This window comes from Cetorhinus maximus, chromosome 12, assembly GCF_964194155.1.
Source record: "Cetorhinus maximus chromosome 12, sCetMax3.hap1.1, whole genome shotgun sequence".
Taxonomy (NCBI): Eukaryota; Metazoa; Chordata; class Chondrichthyes; order Lamniformes; family Cetorhinidae; genus Cetorhinus; species Cetorhinus maximus.
The window spans coordinates 88,573,991-88,594,683 of record NC_135890.1 but is presented as its reverse complement, the minus strand read 5'-3'; the positions used below and the strand labels follow the sequence as shown (position 1 = coordinate 88,594,683).

At 44.1% G+C, this 20,693-nt stretch overlaps 1 non-coding gene across 1 annotated transcript; it reads right to left on the bottom strand.

Annotated features, from left to right (window-relative positions):
* Positions 1 to 18,072: 18,072 nt before the first annotated feature.
* Positions 18,073 to 18,145, bottom strand: trnav-uac (transfer RNA valine (anticodon UAC)). Its single transcript has one exon. It is a non-coding gene; the product is annotated as a tRNA-Val (tRNA).
* Positions 18,146 to 20,693: the final 2,548 nt, after the last annotated feature.

Below are 20,693 nucleotides of genomic sequence, written 5' to 3'. Positions count from 1 at the left end.
CACATCCTCTGCTCCTCTGACATCGGCCTAATTCTCATTCCACACTTTTTCTGCTCCAACGTTTGTGGTTCCTGCCAGGGCCGGGGAGGGGAGGTGCAATCGGTGCTAATCCCCAGAGTCCATGCTCTCATGGGGCATGGGCTCATTGGCCTAGTAGCCTGTCATTCTGGATGGTCAACATCCAATGCAGCCAACCAGGCATGTAGAACATCCCTATTGACAGGCTACTCGGCCAACGATTGCTATTGTTCTGACTAGCAACAATCATTGGCCCAATAGGGCATGCCATATATCCCCCCCAGTCCTTCCTTTTCTTGTACTTCCTCGTGGACTTCTGGTTGGGTGTTGTGAGAATCGTGTGCCGCTTTTTTTGCTGGCTGGGGCCTAGAGGCTGCTGGAGTGCAAGGTAACTACCTCTATGTTTACTTTGGCTCGCACTGAAGGCCCTTCCCTTCTGACATCTTCTCTGAGGTCTGAAGTCCTTCCCAATTCCAGTCCCTCGACATCTTCAACAATAGTGTCTGTGGCATAGGGCCTTCACCTCCCAATCTCTTTGAGGTTAATGAATCATCAGAGTCTGATGGCATTCTTGTGAGAACATGGAAAAATAACTTCCACAGTAGAGGTAGCATAGTAAGGTGCAGTTTTCTCTGTACTGCCATTACTTTGCAGGCCACACATAAAACCACAATGTGTAGACAGGTCAGTCTCTCAGCTGAGTCCAAGGGCAGGAAAGAAAGGCATTTTACCCGCCGGCCGCAATGGCAGGTTTTCGCGCCATATCGTCCCCTTCCCAGCACATCCCACCTCATTAATAATGCATTCACGGGAAACACCCCAGATCGCTGGTGGGCAGGCTCAGATTTGCCCGCCACACCATGACGTCAGTGCTTCCTTGCCCTGGGCGCCGTAGTTAAAGCACACCAGAGCACAGCCTACTTCATGTTTCCAGACCAGGACTGCTCCAGGCGACAGATGGCCCTGAAAGCAAAGAAGGTGGCAGCCCCCAAATTTAGTGAAGCCTCTCTGGGGTGCCTGCTGGATGCAGTGGATGAACGCCGTGATAGCCTCTACCCCTGCTTTGGCCACAGGAGGTCTACCAGAGTCACCAATCCAGCCTGGGATGTGGTGGCAGCGGAGGTCAGTGCCACTGGAGCACAGAAGAGTTCAACCATCCAGCACAGGAAGAGGATGAATGGCCTCATCTATTTCGCCAGGGTAAATCAACCACCCCACCACCCTCAGCACACATTCACCCAAACCCATCACACATCCACGGGGATCTCCCACCTCAAGAGACAACACCACTAATTCACACACACACCCTGACATCTCCATCAGGCTCATACCCTCTAGAGCTCACATCCTCATCCCATCCATGGCTCCGCTGACCACACAATTATTCTACACAGTGCCCTGCATCCTGCTCACACTCTCTCCATCTGTTTTCATGCAGGAGAAGCTGGCTCACAACAACAGGGAGAGGTCCCAGGCCAGGGGTCCACATTGGCTCCTCACTCACTTTGAGGAGAGTGCTATTGTGCTGACTGGTGATGACGTGAACTGTGCCTGTGGCAACGGTGAGGTGAGCGGCGAACACCCAGTTGAGGATCTCTCGCTGCAATTGTGAGTGCTCTCTCGCCTGCTTTTGACTTTGCTGCCATGCACTAATTATCTCTACTTTGGTTCACAGGGAGCTCTGCCTAGTGACTGACACCCTCAGCAACCAATCCCTCAGCTCCATCCATGTCCTCACCTCCAGCCAAGAGGGCACCTCCTCCACTGAAGAGCTGGAAATAAGCAGCCTGGAAGATCTGTCACAGTGCTTATCCACACCCTCTACCAGCACAGACACACACCCCGGTGCGGCCTAGATCCCGAGCAGGCTCGAATTCACAATCTGCTGTTCAAAGCGCGGATATGTATCCGCAGCAGCGGGAGGCAGTTTCAGCCAAGCACCTTGGCATTCGGAGCACTACTGGGGAAGAGTGATTTGTGAGGTCCGAGTCAGATGGCGAGCCTCTGGATTCAGCCTTCCAACGCAAACTGGAGAGTCAGCAGAAGGTGTGGGAACATCGTGCAGAGCTGTTGGCAGCCCTCAACAGAGTGGCACACGAGTTGGAGGATTGCGTCCGCCTGCTCTCTGATGAAGTGGTGCCCATATGTGCGCTCATGGAGGTCTCCAAGAGAAGGGTGGCGGATGTCATGGAGATCCTGGCCCAGCAGAACACGGAGATGCGCGCAGACCTGCACTCCATCACGGGAGCCATGGGTGAGTTCCTGCAGTGGCAAGGCGAGAGGGAAATGGGGCACCTCAACATCCTCCCAGGTGCTCCTTCCTCTCAAGGAGCCAGGCTGGGGCCCTCAGGCACCCAAAGGGAGGAGGAGCGGCAGCTGGACACCTCTGGGTCATCCACTCAGGAATCTCAGACGCTGTCCTCCGCCTCCAAGTCCCCTTTGCTAGGGAGCCCCTCAACCTCATCCTCTGTCACTGCAGAGGAAGCAGCTGGCCCACAGGAGGACAGTAAAGCGAACAGGGCCCTCAAGGCCTCGGCTCTCCAGAAGATGCACACTGAAGTCATCAGAGGCAACAGGGCCAACTAATGCACAGTCTATCTCCACCCCTGCTGCAGATGTCAGAGCAGCAACTAGAGGAAGGGGTAGGCCTAGAAAAGTTAAGAAACCCTGATCACAACTGGTTGCACGGGTGAACACATTTTGTCACTTTATAATCTGAATATATTTTCACTTTCACTGAATGATGTATGTTGTTGTCTTTCGGCTTCATTGACAGGCTCCGAGTCCTCCCAGTGCCTCCCACCTTCCGAGAGCTACTTTGCGGCAGAGCTATGTGCATGAGGATCCGCCCAGCAAGAAATAGTCTGCAGTAATAAAATTGTGCCCGAGGTTCATGATGAATAGATCTTTTTGACTTGGCTACACTCATACAGTGATGTCTACTTGACCTACGAATGTATTCCTCCTCCTCATTGTTCTGTCTGATTAGAGCCCCTCTTCTCAAGGTCAGGAGGAGCAGGGGCCTGGGCCACACACACCATCATTAAGGGAGGACTTCAGAACTTATAGAAGGGGTCGGGAAGGGAAGGGCCCTCAGGAACCTAGGGCCCTCCCTTTCACCTCTCAAGTTGGCTACCATCTCCACAAGGCACAATTCCAGCTGACAGTTTGGGCTTGCCACAAAGTCATGGGAGGGAAATCACAGCTACTGTTGAGCGACCGTGTGTGTAAGAGTGAGTGAGCATGTGAGAGCAAGTGAGTGGGTGAGAGCGAGTGAGTGGTGAGAGCGAGTGAGTGTGAATGAGAACGAGTGAGTGTGTGTGAGAGTGGGTGAGTCTGTGGGAGACCGAGCGAACGTGTGTGAGCGAGTGAGTGTATGTGAGAGCGAGTGATTGTATGTCAGAATGAGTGAGTGTATGTCAGAGTGAGTGAGAGTGTGTGAGAGCGAGTGAGTGTGTGGGAGTCAGTGAGTGTGTAGGGGCGAGTGAGTGTGTGAGAGCAAGAGAGTGTGGGTGAGAGTGAGTGAGTGTGAATGAGAGTGAGTGTGTGTGAGAGTGAGCGAATGTGTGTGCAAGAGTGAGTGAGTGTGTGTAAGAGTGAGAGTGTGTGAGAACAAGTGTTGTGTGAGTGAGTGAATGGATGAGAGCGAGTTAGTGTGAATGAGAGCGAGTGAGTGAGTGTGAGAGCAAGTGAGTGTGTAGGAGACCGAGGAAACATGTGTGCGAGAGCGAGTGAGCGAATGTGAGAGTGAATGAGTGTGTGAGAGTAAGAGTGAGTGAGTGTGCGTGAGAGCGAGTGTGTGTGTGTGTGAGAGCGGGTGAGTGTTTGAGAGCAAGTGTGTGTGTGTGTGTGAGAATGAGTGAGTGTGTGTGAGAGCAAGTGAGTGTATGTGAAAGCGAGGGAGTGTGTGCAAGAGTGAGTGTGTGTGTGTGTGTGAGAATGAGTTAGTGTGCATGAGAGCAAGGGAGTGTATGTGAGAGCGAGGGAGTGTGTGTGAGAGTTAGTGTGAGAGAGCGAGTGAGTGTGTGAGTGAGCAAGTGAATGTGTGAGAGAGTGAAAGAATCTGTGTGAGGGAGCAAGTGAGTGTGTGAGAGAGTGAAAGAATCTGTGTGTGAGAGTGAGTGAGTGTGTGTGAGAATGAGTGAGTGTGTGTGAGAGCAAGTGTGTGTGTGAGAGTGCAGGTGTGTGTGTGTGAGAGTGAGTGAGTGTGTGAGAGCGTGAGTGAGCGTGTGAGAGAGTGAACGAATCTATGTGTGAGAGCAAGTTAGTCTGTTAGAGCGAGTGAGTATGTGTGAGAGCGAGTTAGTGTGTGTGAGAGCAAGTTAATGTGTGTGAGAGTGCTTGAGTGTATGTGAGAGCAAGTGAGTGTGTGTGAGTGCGAATGAGTGCATGTGAGAGTGGGTGAGTGTATGTGAGAGTGAATGTGTGTGAGAGTGAGTGAGTGTGTGTGAGAGCGAGTGAGTATGTATGTGAGTGCAAGCGAGTGTATGTGAGAGCGAGTGAGTGTGTGTGTGAGAATGAGAGTGTGTGTGTGTGAGTGCGAGTATATTTGAGAGCGTGTGAGTGAGTGAGTGTGTGAGAGCAAGTGAGTGCATGTGAGTGTGAGTGTATGTGAGAGCATGTGTGTGAGAATGAGAGTGAGTGAGCATATGTGAGAGGGAGTGAGTATGTGTGAGAGCGAGTGAGAGTGTGTGTGAGTGTGAGAGTGAGTAAATGTGTTAGTGTGTACGAACCCTGAGTCTGGGTGTGAGCTGGACACACACACACATACACACGCTGTTCGGTATGGACACATACGCACACCATCTCCCTCCTCCTCCCTCCCTAAAAACCTATCAACACACTGGACTGGGAGAGGAGGAAAACCCAGGTTGAAAGGCAACCCACTTTTGACCCCCACTTTCATGTCAACTACACTGAGTCTGGCTCATAATGTGCAGAAGTGAAAGCAGGTTAGTTAAACCCAACTCTTTAGCTTGGGCCTGGTTCCCTCCTCCTTTCCCGGTGACCAGGACTTGGGGCCTTGTTCCTCTCTCTCCAGCTCTGTTTCTTAAGTGAAAAGGCACAGAAGGTTTTATTGGTTATCTCTGCTGCTTGGAACTTTTTAATGGTCATTTTTATTAATTATTCTTCCTTTAAATTATCAATTTATTGCTTTGACATTGACTTTCTTTTTGCTCAGCAAGTTATTTATGTTTTCTTCATACCTGATTTTTTTTTAAAATTCATGTTTAATGTTGTGCCAAACTCGATTTCAGACAACTGCTGCTGGGTTTCTTGCTGAAGGGGAGTGAGAGGCTCACAAAAGAGTCTGATTGCTTTTGGGGGGCTGGCAAAAGGGGGTTACTTTTGCTCTTATACAAACAGGAAGTGTTGGAAATGCTCAGCACACCTGGTGGCATCTGTGTAGAGAGGAACAGAGGTCAGTGACCCTTCATCAGAACTAGTACAGATCGTGGGCCTGAAACATTGACTCTTTTCTCTCTCCACGGTTACTACCTGGCCTGCTGAGTATTTCCAGCATCTTGTGTTTATATTTCAAATTTCCAACAACTGCAGTACTTTGCTCTCCTATTATATGCCTCATACTGGGCATTTGTAAGTATGTTTAGTTTCAATTTAAAATAATAAAATATTTATCACTCATTTTGTTAACAAATTTCTGTTAACAAAGCCCACTTGTGTGGATAGAAGTAGCACAGTATTGCAGGTCAATTGGTTGGTGCTAATTTACTTCCGGTTTACCTTCCGATTTTGCCATTTTTGAACTTGTAAGTGAAACCAGGAGTCATGCGCTAATAGAATGTACATGGGACTGTTGTTTGAGGTGCTTGTGAAGTTCAAGTCTTTTGGACACTCTGCCTGGGTATTGCATGAGGCCTGATTCAAAGAAGCGGAGCTGGTGGCATAATATGAACAGTTCGATCAAGTTGTGTGTAATTGTCTGGCAAAGGCTTGGCTGTAAAGTGTATCATACTGAAACCTGACCTTTCAATGGGCTTTATAAATAGATGCACAGAGGACAGAAGTCAATAAGTTTTTCTAAAGCTATATGAAACAGTTTGACCCCACTGTGACTATGATTCCCAATTGTGGGTGCCCAAAACATGTGAGCGGGAGGGTTAAAGGGGATGGGGCCGTGGGGGTAAGGGGCTCAGAAACAGGAGGAACACTGGGGCCCATGATTTCTCTCCCTGTCCCTGGTCCCTGCAAGAGCTATGTTCCGAACCTCAGGAACTCCTCCCTTCAGCATCTCTTCCTTTTCACCTCACATGCAGCTTTCTGAAACTCCCCTACAATTACTCCTGCCCACACACACCCTCCTCCTCGCCATCCCACCACCTCCAGCCTCAGGCATAAATTTTATCTTTCTCCCTCCCACTCAGAATCTACTTGCTATTCACCAATCTGTAAAGTGCTCTGAAATGTATCTCTATCTTAAATGCAAGCTATTTTTGATCAAGTAAATTTTTGATAGCAGTCAGTAATTCCCGGAAAATACCAAGCCTCTGTGCATTAATCTGTGCTAAAACAGAAAGGTTCTCATTTTCACGGGGTTATTTTCCATTTCCATTTATTAAGCTAAACAGTGGAGCAGAAGAACATTGCCTGATGCCAGGCTTGTCATCTTGTCATGGAAGTAAACTTTCTCATTGTGTACTTTTAAAGATTTTGCCTCTTGATTGTTAGTATGCTATAATGGCCTTGTCCTGTTTTGGAAATTTATGCTATCCCAGTACATAAACTGTAGTGCTTTTAAGCGACACAAGATGGCTCTCGGACTCCATTAATTATAAAACTGCCTCTTCAGTGGGCTTGGAAAAACCCAGGAAGCAGATTCAATAGAGTGCATGAGGTGACAAGAGCAAGAAAGATGACTTGTCAGTCCTTGAAATTATTCCAATGCTGTCAAAATTAATGCTGTCAAAACATTCAGAAAACGCTTTGAAAAAATTAGTGCAACAAGCTGGTAAAACACAATGATTCATTTTTAGTGAAATTGTCTCTTCACGCCCCATCAATGTTTTGACATTTTTTTCCCTTTAAAACCTGAAAAGCACGCAAAATGAAACTACCTATATGCGGCAGCCTGCATTGCAAACAGAATTCAATAGTGGGTGGAGACATGATGAATTTGAATGAAAAAATGGCTTTAAGAGAAGTGGCGTGTCTGCAACTGGGTTTGAAGAACACTGGGAATAAAATATTCATTTTACAAGATCAGGATGTCATTGTGTTTGTGTGGCAGTGATGTTTTTACTTGTTGAAAATCCGTCTCCCAACCAGGTGCTCATCCAATAAATTATAGTTTTAACTCCAGGGCTCAGGTCTCACACATCGTTGACACATATGTAATTATATAAAATGGTTTTAAACACTTCAGGTGGGCAGTGAGCATGTCCAACAGCTGTGGAAAATATAAATCTGATACCAATACATCAAATAGCGAAGTTCACAGTTGTAAAAACGAAAATATCTTTTGTTTACAAAAAAAATTGCAGGGAATGAATTTCTTGAATCCTCTGTGACATGATTTTATTCTCCTTATAGTTTAAAGCAAATATTCAAAATAACTTAATTTGACATCAGGCATGTGCATGTTGCAATAAAAATAAATTATTTCACTATAAACGCGGGAAGCTGGTTAATTAAGTTCATTTATTGAATGTCACATTCCTTCGGGTTGGGTTGAAGTAATGCATCGGCCAAATCATGTCTTGCATTTTTGAGCAATTTTTAATGTATTATACTTTTATTCTAATAGAGCACAAATACAAGACTTTTTTCAACTTAACTTATCTTAATATTATGTAAAACCCAGTGAATAGTTACAAAAGCTCTTTAAACTCTTATGTTAGACCAGCTCACTTCAGGCTATCACTATATTTCATGATCTTCTTTGTTGAGGAGAAATGCATTAAGTTAATATTATTTAAATACCATGTGGGAGGTAATAACAAAGAGCTGGAACTATGTTCATGCAGAGGAAACACTGACTGCTGTAGCTTATGAACAAATACTTATGGTTAGATAACATTAAGTATGTGCAGCCAACATTAGGCGTGCAGTTCTTCCTCCTTTGGCTACATTCTATCAGGCAATGTTCTGGGAATCAATAGCATTGTAGACCTACAAAAATCTGGGATTACGGGCCCAATTTTAAATTTGTGTAAGTGAATGTATCTTGAGTGAGCTAATGCCTCATCCTATGAGCCTGCTCTGGTTAAGACCACCTGTTCATGGCAATTTTTGTTGGAAACATGCTTCTTGGAGGACTCAGTCACTTGTCTCTCCCCCACCTCCCCCCGCCCCCACACGATTTGCTCTATGATCCAGAAAACACCTTTGCCAGCTGAGTATCGAGGTAAATGGGCATAACCCAAAGATCCCTTACTCTCTACACCTTGTATCATGCACTGCTGAAGGTACAATCTTTCACTTGAGACATTAAACCATCTACCATCTCAGGTAAAAAATGCCATACCCCATCTTGAAGAAGAGCAGGGCAGTTCTCCTCGATAATAAAAGCAAAATACTGCAGATGTTGGAAATCTGAAACAAAAACAGAAAATGCTGGAAAAACTCAGCAGGTCTAACAGCATCTGTGGAGAGAAAAAAAAAGAGTTAACGTTTCGGGTCCATATTACTGCACTGAAGAAGAGTCATATGGACTCGAAACATTAACTTTTTTTTCTCTCTCCACAGGTGCTGTTAGACCTGCTGAGTTTTTCCAGCATTTTCTGTTCTGGTTTTGTTTCTGAGTTCTCCTCAATGTCCTGACCAATATTTGTCCTGCAACCAACTTTGATAAAAACGAATTACCCGGTTATTGTTTAATTGCTGTTTATGAGAACTTGCTTTGTGCAAATTAGCTGCTGCATTTTCTACACTGCAACTGTGACTATACTTCAGTAGTATTTAATTGGCTGTAAAGATCTTTGCAATTACTGAGGTCAGGAAAGGCTCTATATAAATGCTCCTTTTTTTTGTTTCTATCTACTGAGCTGACAATCAAGGCTCTTCCCACTTCCTAACTGATCTCAGAAAAAGGTTTCATTCAAAATCACTATGCCCTGATGGGGCAGATCCACTGACCGCATTGTCCGTGACTGGGATGAATGGGGCGGAGGATAGGGTGAGGGCCACTTCAGAATATCCTCCTCTGAAACAAAAGCAGCAAATTATACTCCTCTTCTAAATTTAATTAAGCTAGATAGTTACCCATGATTATTGAATACAGGCAATCTCAAACATTGGCCAAAGATGCTCCTATTTAATGTGATATTATGGACAACTGACACCAGGGCCTTGCTATTGTCATCAGTTTATCAATTTGTTCCCATGAAGAACACTACTGGTATCATGTGTAGTGTTGAACTAATTGATATATAGATGCTTGGTGGTACAAAACCTGAATATTGCTGAAAAAAGAGACATGCTGTCAAAGCTTTTCATCCTGCACTCATCAGGACAGATGCAATAATGCCACATATCAATGGGAGCAACAATTTATACCACTGATTGGCTGGCAAGTTGATTCTGATTGGTTGAGATATTGCCATGGAGAATGTACCAGGGAACTATTGTCCCCACATGCTTTTGTTTAATTTTTTTAAAAGTGCAAAGCCTGGACATGCCTATTGCCTGCATATAGGTCCCTGCGTATGAATATATGTAGCTCCTAGCAAGCATTGGTGAGCCATATTGCAAACCCGGCTGATAATCTTAAATTGGTTGTTAGTATAATTCCTTAGCACACTCGGGATTGTTCAGCAAGTGCTTTCTAATCGTGGAATTACATCTAATGTTAGACATTATGTTCTGAGTTTTACAAGCACAGATTGATTGACCAGAGTCAGTACTTTTGCTATTGTAAACTTCTTTCGTGACTCTGCTTGACAGTGAGGTCAGCAAACTATCTGATTGCTAGGACATCAGAGCGATACTTGGTCCTACAATATCCCCACACACACGTTCAGCAGTGGTTACTGGGTTGAAGATCAAAAATAGCTGGGTATCCTGATTAATTCTCTCTTCCTCAATTTGTTTGCGTCACCCTTACTGCTGCCCTGGTGGAGATCTGCTAACTATAAGCACAGACCTTTGTTTGAACCTGAGAGCTTCTCCGTTTGGATAGCTTAGCTTCTTAACCATCCATTTAATAGGCGTAATCTTGACTGACACTTCAGTACAGCACTATCAGAATACTGCTTTTCTGGAGGTGCCATCTTTCAGCTCAGCTGCTAAATGGAGAAATGTTGCATTTCTGAACAGCCATTTAATAACACGGTGTGTATAAGTACAAGATCTCTTAGCTCGTAGCCTCAGGTTGCACTCCACATAGCACTCGTCACACCACTAGTTTAAACAATAGGGAGATATATTTCAAGCAACGTTATTAAGTTACAGTACAAATTTAGCAATGTGAAAGTGAAGCAAAGTGAAGCAAACATATTATTCTTTTAGGATGTAAAAAAATAGGAAGGCATGTCATTTACCTTTTGTAAAGCTTTGTGAGGCAGCACTGAATGAACAAGCCTCACTTCCTTTGCCAGTTTAATGCATTTTTAAAAAGATTCTATTGTTTTTCATATAGTTCATTCCCTTCAGGTGAAATTAATTGTGATGCCTTGCATTGTCTATCAGGATGTGCCGTCTGCAATTCTGCACTTTGGATCCTGTCCGTTCAAGATACCGTCTTAGCATCTTGGAACTGCTGGCTATCCGCGCCACCAAAACAAAGATGGAACACACATCTCTCTTGTCTGGTAGTCGCTTTGTAACACAGCGGGTTTGCTAGATTTAACATTTGCAGTTTGAGAAGGATTAAAAATGTCTGTACCTCATGATAATCACAAACAGCTGTGATTGATTGTGGGATGCCAGATACAACTTTGTCAGATAGATAATCGGTCATCTCCTCAGTATCATCATGGTAAAGATTACAAACTGACCTTTAAGCCACAAAATCCCCATCTCAAAAGATCTGCTTGTAAATCAACTCTTTATTTAGGCTGATTTTGAACTTAAACTGTCTGTGCTTATTGAAATAAAATAAAATTTGAATACCTTGAAAGTTTTAATTCTAACAATTCAAACTTATATTTTTCTGGTTTCCAGGATATTCTTTCATCCTTGTTCTTTTCGATAATATGGGTTGTTGGGGGGGAGTGGTGGAGCAGGGGACAATGTTAGATCACAAACATCCCTACAGTGATTCTCCATGCCAGAAAGAACAATTCGAACAAGTTAAGTAGAAGAATGTACATTATCTCCTTCCCCTCAGATTGAAGCAGTTTGCTACCATATGATGCTTCATCCAGCGACCAGGCTGAGAACTGACATAACTCCTGCAGTGTGTGCTTTAACAGTCAGGGAGCCCTTGGGATTGAACTTTTGACCTTTGTGTTGCTGGTCAACTACTTGAGCTGCTGGCAACTCTCGAGCATGCTTTTTCAAAGATAACTATTGCCAGTAAATTTGGAAGCAAAACCAACGTGTGAAAAATGCAGGTCCAACCTGGTTTTCATTCTGCTCACTGATGAATTGCATAGGTATTGTTTTCAATACATGAAGTATACACAATGGCAACATTTTGCAGCACTTTCTTTGTATTTTCTAGTGATATTGTATAATTCATTTCTTTGATGAATAAAGCTACGAGGACAGCACTCTGCAGACTTCAGTCTTCAGCAGAATCCTGGTAGACTGACTGGTAAGTGTTTTCTTTCTCAGTCTTACAACTTTCTTCTTTGTTGGTTAAGATACAACCATGTGAGGAGGGGTAAATAAATGACTCACCTATCCTACTGTAGTGATTGAAGGTATACTCTTTCCTTCTGCCTGTTAGGGGTCTCGTGATTGTTCTGACGAATGAGCCCTTAGCACGGGTAAACCAGGGGGCAGAGTTTTCTAGTTGTGGACCTGGTTCAAACATGTAGCTTCTAAAAGAGCTCTGTAATAAAGTAATTTGTTTCAAGTAAGAAACCTGTCCAGTGTGTCAAGACATTCCATTTGGTGACAGGAGTAAAATGGCCCCAGTGCTGCACTTCATCTTGTGAGTACATCAGTTCTTAAAAAGAGGGAAGAAAAGCATACTCACTAGTCACTGAAGCAGTTGACAGAGCACTGCAACTTCAGAGACACACTCAATGATATGTTGTGGGACCGGTTGGTTTGTGGCCTTCACAATGACACCATTCAGCACCTTTTACTTGCAGAAGTTAACATCGATTTGAAGCACACCATGGAAATAGCGCTAGCCATGGAGAGTGCTGAGAGGGACTCGCAGGTTTCACAGAGTGTGCAACATGGTGCCATTCTTCAGTTGGGGCAGGAACCCAACACCGGGCGTGGTACAAAAACCAGATACCAATATCTATTCCCTATACAATGTCAAAACAGTAAAAACTGAACCAATAACCGTCACCATTCAAGTGAATGGGAAGCCACTAATAATGGAGGTAGGTACTGGAGCCTCAACCACAGTGGTGGGAAAGCAAACATTTTAATACCTTAATGAAGGTCCCCAGCCACTGATTCTGGAGCAAACCACAGCTCAATTGAAGACATACACTGGAGAGTCCATACAAATAAAGGGCATTGCCACAGTACCTGTGTCCTATAGGCAACAAACAGCCCAGCTTCCATTGATCATGGTGACAGGTGAAGGGCCTAGTCTTCTGGGCTGTGACAGGTTACAAAAAATTAAGCTCAACTGGTCAGAAATATTTTAAGTTGAGAACAGGAGGAATTTCTGAGTTATTAAGGAAATACAACAATGTATTTTATGATGAATTGGGAAAGATAAAAGGCCTACAAGCATAAATATATGTAGATTCGGAGGCGACACCCCGGTTCTTTAAGGCCGGGCCTGTGCCTTATGCCCTAAAGAAGGTGGATGCAGAATTGTACAGTTTAGAGAAGCTAGGCATCAGCCAACCAGTCCAATTTTCTGAATGGGCAGTGCCCATAGTCCCTGTGATGAAACCAGATCAAACTATTCGCATTTGTGGGGACTACAAATTAATCATGAACAAGGCAGCTAAACTAGATAAATACCTTATCCTGAGGAAAGAAGGCTTATATGCAAAGCTAGCTGGAGGAAAATACTACACCAAACTGGACATGAGCCATGCGTACCAACAGCTAGAGCTGGATAGCACATCTAGAGGGTATGTAAGCACAGAAACACACAAGGGCCTGTACCAATATACACGCCTACTCTTTGATGTATCAACTGCATGTACAATCTTCAAAAGGACCATGGAAAGCCTATTGCAAGGACTTCCCTGAGTAGTAGTGTATCTGGATGTTATCCTAATCACAGGGTCAATGGTAGCCGAATATTTGGCCAACCTAGAAGAGGTTTTAAGAAGATTTTTGGAAACTGGTGTATGATTAAAGAAAGAAAAATGTACATCCCAAGCGCCAGAAGTCACTTACTTGGGTCACCGAGTGGATGCCATGGGGTTGCATCCAGTAGAGGAGAAAGTTAGGACAATCAATCCTCCCAGTGTCACTGAATGCAAGTCTTTTTTGGGCATGATAAATTATTATAGTCGCTTCTTGCCAAGCTTGACACTTTTACACTTATTATTAAAAAAGAATCATCGTTGGTCATGGAATTCACAACAAGAAGAAGCCTTTGTGAAAGTTAAGAAGTTAATACATTCATCATGTATATTGGTACACTATGACCTATCGAAAAAATTAATATTAACATGTGATGTGTCTCCTTATGGTGCAGGAGCTGTGTTATCACACAGAATGGAAGATAGTTTCGAAAGGCCAATCTTTAGAACCCTCTCTGCAGCTGAAAAGGGTTATTCTTGCAACTTGAAAGGGAAGGTTTCTCAGTAATATTTGGAGAAAAGAAATTCCACCAGTATCTACATGGACGACATTTCACCATTGTGTCGGATCACAAACCACTAAGGGGTTTATTCAGTGAGAATAAAGCCATTCCACCAATAGCATCAGCAAGAACTCAATGTTGACTATTTTTTTATTCATTCATGGGATATTGGCTTTGCTGGCTGGGTCAGCATTTATTGCCCATCCTTAGTTGCCCTTGAGAAGGTGGTGGTGAGCTGCCATCTTGAACTGCTGCAGTCCATGTGGTATAGGTACACCCACAGTGCTGTTAGGGAGTTCCAGGAATTTGTCCCAGCAACAGTGAAGGAACAGCGATACATTTCCAAGTCAGAATGGCATGTAACTTCCAGATGATGGTGTTCATCTATCTGCTGCCCTTGTCCTTCTAGATGGTAGTGGTCATGGGTTTGGAAGGTGCTGGTGAAGGAGCCTTGGTGAATTCCTGCACTGCATCTTGTAGATTCTGTACACTGCTGCTACTGTGTGTTGGTGGTGGAGGGAGTGAATGTTTGTGGATGTGGTGCCAATCAAGCGGGCTGCTTTGTCCTGGATGGTGTCAAGCTTCTTGAGTGTTGTTGGAGCTACACTCATCCAGGCAAGTGGGGAGTGTTCCATCATGCTCCTGACTTGTGCCTTGTAGATGGTGGATAGGCTTTGGGGAGTCAGGAGGTGAGTTACTTGTCGCACAATTCCTAGCCTTTGACCTGCTCTTGTAGCCACAGTATTTATGTGGCTAGTTCAGTTTAGTTTCTGATCTATGGTAACCCCCAGGATGTTGATAGTGGGAGATTCAGTGATGGAAATGCCATTGAACATTAAGGGGTGATGGTTGATCTCTTGTTCGAGATGGTCATTGCCTGGCACTTGTGTGGCACGAATGTTACTTGCCACTTGTCAGCCCAAGCCTGGATACTGTCCCGGTCTTGCTGCATTTGGACATGGACTACTTCAGTATCTGAGGAGTCATGAATGTGGCTGAACATTGTGCAATCATCAGCGAACAACTTCTTTGCCTCCTTATGATGGAAGGAAGGTCATTGATGAAACAGCTGAAGATGGTTGGGCTGAGGACAATACCTGCATATGACTATACCTTTATGCACTGCCCTGGCGTGCATATTGCAAATGCAGATGCACTCAGTCATCTCCTGTTACCAGATAGCATTGTATATGCTCCAGTGCCACAAGAAGTTGTACATGTGCTGAATTTCTTTGCCTGTGTGTGCAAAGCAAATAAGGAATTGGACAAACAGGGATCCAATTTTGTCAAAAGCCCAAGACTTGGTAGTACAAGGATGGTCGAATTCATCAATGTCTGAAGAGATAAGACCATTCTATGCCCGTAAAAGAGAATTAAGTTGTCAAGATGGAATCTTGTTGTGGGGATCAAAAGTCGTCGTCCCTTCGCAGAGCTTCGCAGTGCGCATCCAGGCATATCAAAGATGAAAACGCCTGTGCGAAGCTATGTCTGGTGGCCAGGCATAGACAATGACATTGAAAGCATGGTCAAGCACTGTCTCCATTGTCAGCAACAACAGAAGTTGCCTGTTTCAGCTCCACTGCATCTATGGGAGTGGCTTGGTCGAACCTGGATTAGACTACATATAGACTATGTAGATCCATTTTTAGGTACAATGTTTTTAATGATCATCGATGTGCATTCTAAGTGGATGATGTGTATGAAGATAGATCACCAACATTGAATGCAACTATTGAAAAGCTGTGGCAATGTTTTAGTATACATGGCCTACTGGAAGTTATTGTTTCGGATAATGGTACAGTCTTCGCTAGTACAGAATTCCAGGGATTCATGAGTTTAAATGGAATCAGATATATTGAAACAGCACCATATCACTGCTTATCAAGTGGGTTAGCTGAAAGCACAGTGCAAACTTTCAAATCAGGAATGAAGGGGTTATCTGAAGGTAGCTAGAAACTTGACTTTCACGTTTTCCTTTCAATTATTGTACAACTCCTCATGCAACTACAGGCTCAGTACCGTCTGAATTACGGATGAAACTCCACCTACATATAATGCTTAGTCTGGTGTTTCTAAACTTAGAGGGGAAGATAGTGAAGAATCAGAGTAATCAAAAATTGAATCATGATATTCATTGCAAAGCTCGAAGGTTTTCTGTAGGGGATACAGTTTTCATGCAGAATTTTGGAAATGGACCTTTTTGGGTTCCTGGTATAATTGTCTCAGAAACTGGATCTTTGTCATTCCAAGTGGAAGTGGAAGACCAGGTTGTTCAAAAACATGTGGATCATCTAAGGAGTAGAGAGACATTCCAACAATTAGCTATTCCGCCTGTAATTGATGTTGAATCTTTAATCCCTAAGGTGACAGATCGACCTAGAATAGACCAACCTGGTGCCTCTGTTGAAGTCCCTAACCCTGAACTGCCACTTTCTAATGATGCACCTGATGCTGCAGTTCCTGATCCTATCGATCCAGTGGGAGAATCTCAAGTGGTAGAGTTATGCCGCTCCAACCGAATAAGAAAACCACCTCAGAGACGTAACCTTTAATCACTTGACCTGTATATATGCATATGTTGTGGATTAAAATATTCTTTGTAAATAGGAGATGTAAAAAAACTAAAGGGGGAGGAAATGTAGCGAAAGAAGGTATAGTCTTTCCTACTGCCTGTTAGGGGTCATGTGATTGTTCTGACAAATGAGCTTTAAGCGGGGGTAATCCGGGGGGCAGGGGGCGGGGTTTCCTAGTCATGGACCTAGTTCAAGCATGTAGCTTCTAAAAGAGCTCTGTAATAAAGTTATCCGTTTCAAGTAAGAAACCTGTCTGGTACATCAAGTTCATTACACCTATCGCTCCAGGTCTGACCATAACAGGTTTCTTGAATTTAGAGAGGATGTACTTTGCTAATATTGCAGGGGTTCCACGATTTACACTTTCAGATTATAAAGAATTAGTCAGACAGGTTTTCTGAGTTTAAACAAAGAACAATGTAAGTTTATTGACACTACTTGCTGAATTAAAAATAAATGAGGTAAAACACAACCACCATTCATACATCACACACATTCCCTGGGCCCCCACACACACACACAGATGGCACAGATAGTAGAATAAGTGGATAGGCTTAAAGATTTTTTACAGCTTGTGAGGAAGATCAAATAAAGGAATATACGGTTAGCTGCCCTTTGGCTGGTCTCGATGTGGTGATTCCATGTTGCAGCTGTTTTGTTTAGTTGTCTCCCTGGGCATAGTTGTTTGGAGTAGATTTCTACGTTTTGTTCCCAAAAGATCTCAGTTTGCGGTAGATTTCTCTTTTCAGGCTCGTTACTGTGTAAATCTTGGTATAATACTTTAGAGAAAGAGAGAGGGGGACAGATTCTTTGCAGTCTTTCAATACAGCATTCTAGCCTCTGACCCCTCTAGCTTGACAAACAGTTCTTAAAGTCTTTTTGGCTGTATATTTCAGAGGAATTTGATTAATCCATCTCTGCAGTAGTCATTGCTTTTTAGATCACGTAACTGCATTTTGATGGCTCATCTCAGAAAATTTTGAAGAGTTTCAGCACAGTGTCTTTCACACTCCTCGGGGTTTGGGTGTCTGATCCATTTTCATCCCACTTGGGTGCAATGCAAGTTGTATATTGTGGCTGGCTGGTAATCCTCCATTGTCTTAATAGGATTACACTTTATTGTTTTTTCTTTCAATCTAGCCAGAGAAAGTATAATTAGAAATTGTATCTTTTTAAAAAAAAACACACCCTTGTAACAGTAATAGCATGGAAGTATGCCAATTGTGCAGCAATGCAGAAGAAGTGGGAGGAGAACAGTCATCGGGTGTGGACATTGCAACATCATCCATGACAGCCAATCACCAACTCGACTGAAACCATGAGGGGTTTGGGATATAACTTTAGGATCTGTGGTTGACTTTAGGTGGCATAAGAGCAAAACAACAATCTGCAGAAAAAAGGGATCCAAGTGCTATCTGATGGACGAGTCACTAATATTCCTTTGGAATGGTTACAGATCAGTCTGGAATGATTGGACTTTTAACATTCATTCGAGCGGCAGGGACTGATCCCGGCGTGGTACACCTCGCATTAGGCAGTGACTTAACAACACTAGGCCTCAACCTAAACTCTCCAGAAAACCTCTATCCCAAATTAGCCATTTACGTGGCCAAATTACAGCACTGATCCCACTGGGGATCGAACCCAGGACCTTCTGCGTGTAAAGCAGTCGTGATAACCACTACACTATGGAACCCGGCGCTATTAATGAGTGAAAATAACATTTAAACTCTTTTGAGTTATCAACAGTCACAGATTGCAACTCTTTTGAGTACAATCACAGTTCTTGGTTTTCTGGGAGTGGGACGTGAACCCACAACCCTCTGATTCAAAGGTGAGGGTGCTATGAACTGAGCCACAGCTGACACCTATCCCAAATTAGCATCTCCTTGGGCATCAGCACCCTGCTGACCTCAAGATATTGATTTTCATGTTCCATTGGAGTATCTAACAAACATACACATTAGGGCCAAGCTTGCTGCAATAAAACTTGCCCGCTACGGAGAGGACCTCCTTTTCTATCTATACTACATGAATGGAGGAGATGTCTTACAGTTACTTGCAGCAGTAGAGCTATTTAACCGAGACCAGAGGTACCTCACCAGTGGCATTGTCACTGCAGTGGTAATCCAGAGACCCAGGGTAATGCTCCAAGGACACGGAATTGAATCCCACCATGACAGGTGGTGGAAATTGAATTCAATAAAAAAAATCTGGAATTAAAAAGTCTAATTATGACCATGAAACCATTGTTAATTGCCCTAAAAACTCACCCCGTTCACTAATGCCCTTTAGGGAAGGAAATCTGCCGTCCTTACCTGGTCTGGCCTACATGTGACTCCAGATCCACAGTAATATGGTTGACTCTTAAATGGCCTTTGAAATGGCTTAGCAAGCCACTCCGTTGTATCAAACTACAAAGTTATTAAAAAGGAATGAAACCGGAAGAAGCACCCAGCATCGACCTGGTCACTGGAAACAACAACAACAAACCCAGCCCTGTCGACCCTGCAAAGTCCTCCTCACTAACATCTGGGGGCTTGTGCCAAAATTGGGAAAGCTGCCTCACAGACTAGACAAGCAACAGCCTGACATAGTCATACTCACAGAATCATACCTTACAGATCATGTCCCAGATACCACCAACACCTTCCCTGGGTATGTCCTGTCCCACCAGCAGGAGGTGGCAGCACAGTGGAATACAGTTGGGAGGGAATTGCCCCTGGAGTCCTCAACATTGACTCTGGCCCCCATGAAGTCTCATGGCATCAGTTCAAATATGGGCAAGGAAACCTCCTGCTGATTACCACGTACTGTCCACATCTCAGCTGATGAATCTGTACTCCTCCATCTTGAACACCACTTGAAGGAAGCACTGAGGGTGGCAAGGACACAGAATGTACTCTGGGTGGGGGACTTCAATGTCCATCACCAAGAGTGACTCGGTAGCACCGCCACAGCCTAACCTGGTCTGCGGCAGGTGAAGAGGGAACCAACAAGAGGGAAAAACATGCTTGACCTCATCCTCACCAATCTGCCTGCCGCAGATGCATCTGTCCATTACAGTATCGGTAGAAGTGACCATGCAGGAGGGCATGCCAGGAGCAACACCAGGCAATCTAAAAATGAGGTGTCTACGTGGTGAAGCTACAACACAGGACTACTTGCATACCAAACTTGCGTAAGCAGCAATTGATAGACAGAGCTAAGCAATTCCACAACCAACAGATAAGATCTAAGCTCTGCAGTCCTGCCACATCCAGTCATGAATGGTGGTGGACAATTAAACAACTCACTGGAGGAGGATGCTCCACAAATATCTCCATCCTCAATGGTGGGGAAGCCCAGCACATCAGTACAAAGGATAAGGCTGAAGCATTTTCTACAATTTTCAACCAGAAGTACCGAGTGGATGATATAACTCGGCCTCCTCCAGAGGTCCCTAGCATCACAGATGCCAGTCTTCAACTAATTTGATTCACTCCATGTGATATCAAGAAATGGCTGAAGGTACTGGATACTGCAAAGACTATGGGCCCTGACCATATTTTGGTAATAGTACTGAAGACTTGTGCTCCAGAACTTGCTGCGCCCCTAGCCAAGCTGTTCCAGTGCAGCTACAACACTGGCATCTACCCGGCTACGTGGAAAATTTCCCAGGTACGTCCTGTACACAAAAAGCAGGACAAATCCAACCTGGCCAGTTACCGCCTCATCAGTCTACTCTCCATCATTAGATGGAAGATGACATCAACAGTGCTATTAAGTGGCACTTGCTTAGCAATAACCCGCTCACTGACACTGATTCCAGGTCTTAATACCTCAATGCCATTTCTGATGTGAAACCATCTCTTCCAAGTACTCTTCTATCTTGATGGTGTAAGCTGTTTTTGCCAGTTGCAACTTTGCCTGACTATGCATGAGTTGTGTGCTCAGCTCACTTACACAACAGCTTCCTGGTTTGAGATTTTTTTTTACTGTTTGGGAAGAATTGTGTATTTTATGTTCAGGTGTTTCAATTTACAACAACAACTTGCATTTATATGGCTCCTTTAACATTAAGTAATTGCCTCAAGGTGCTTCAAGAATTGTTATCAGAAAAGATTTTTGCCAGTGAGCCACGTAGATCAAGTTGTTGGGCATGTCCCTGTATACAGATCTGGCGAAGTGTTTACTAGAGAAGTCAAAAGAGGGCAATGTCCATTTAAAAACGCATATAAAAACATTGGAAAGAAACATTGCAA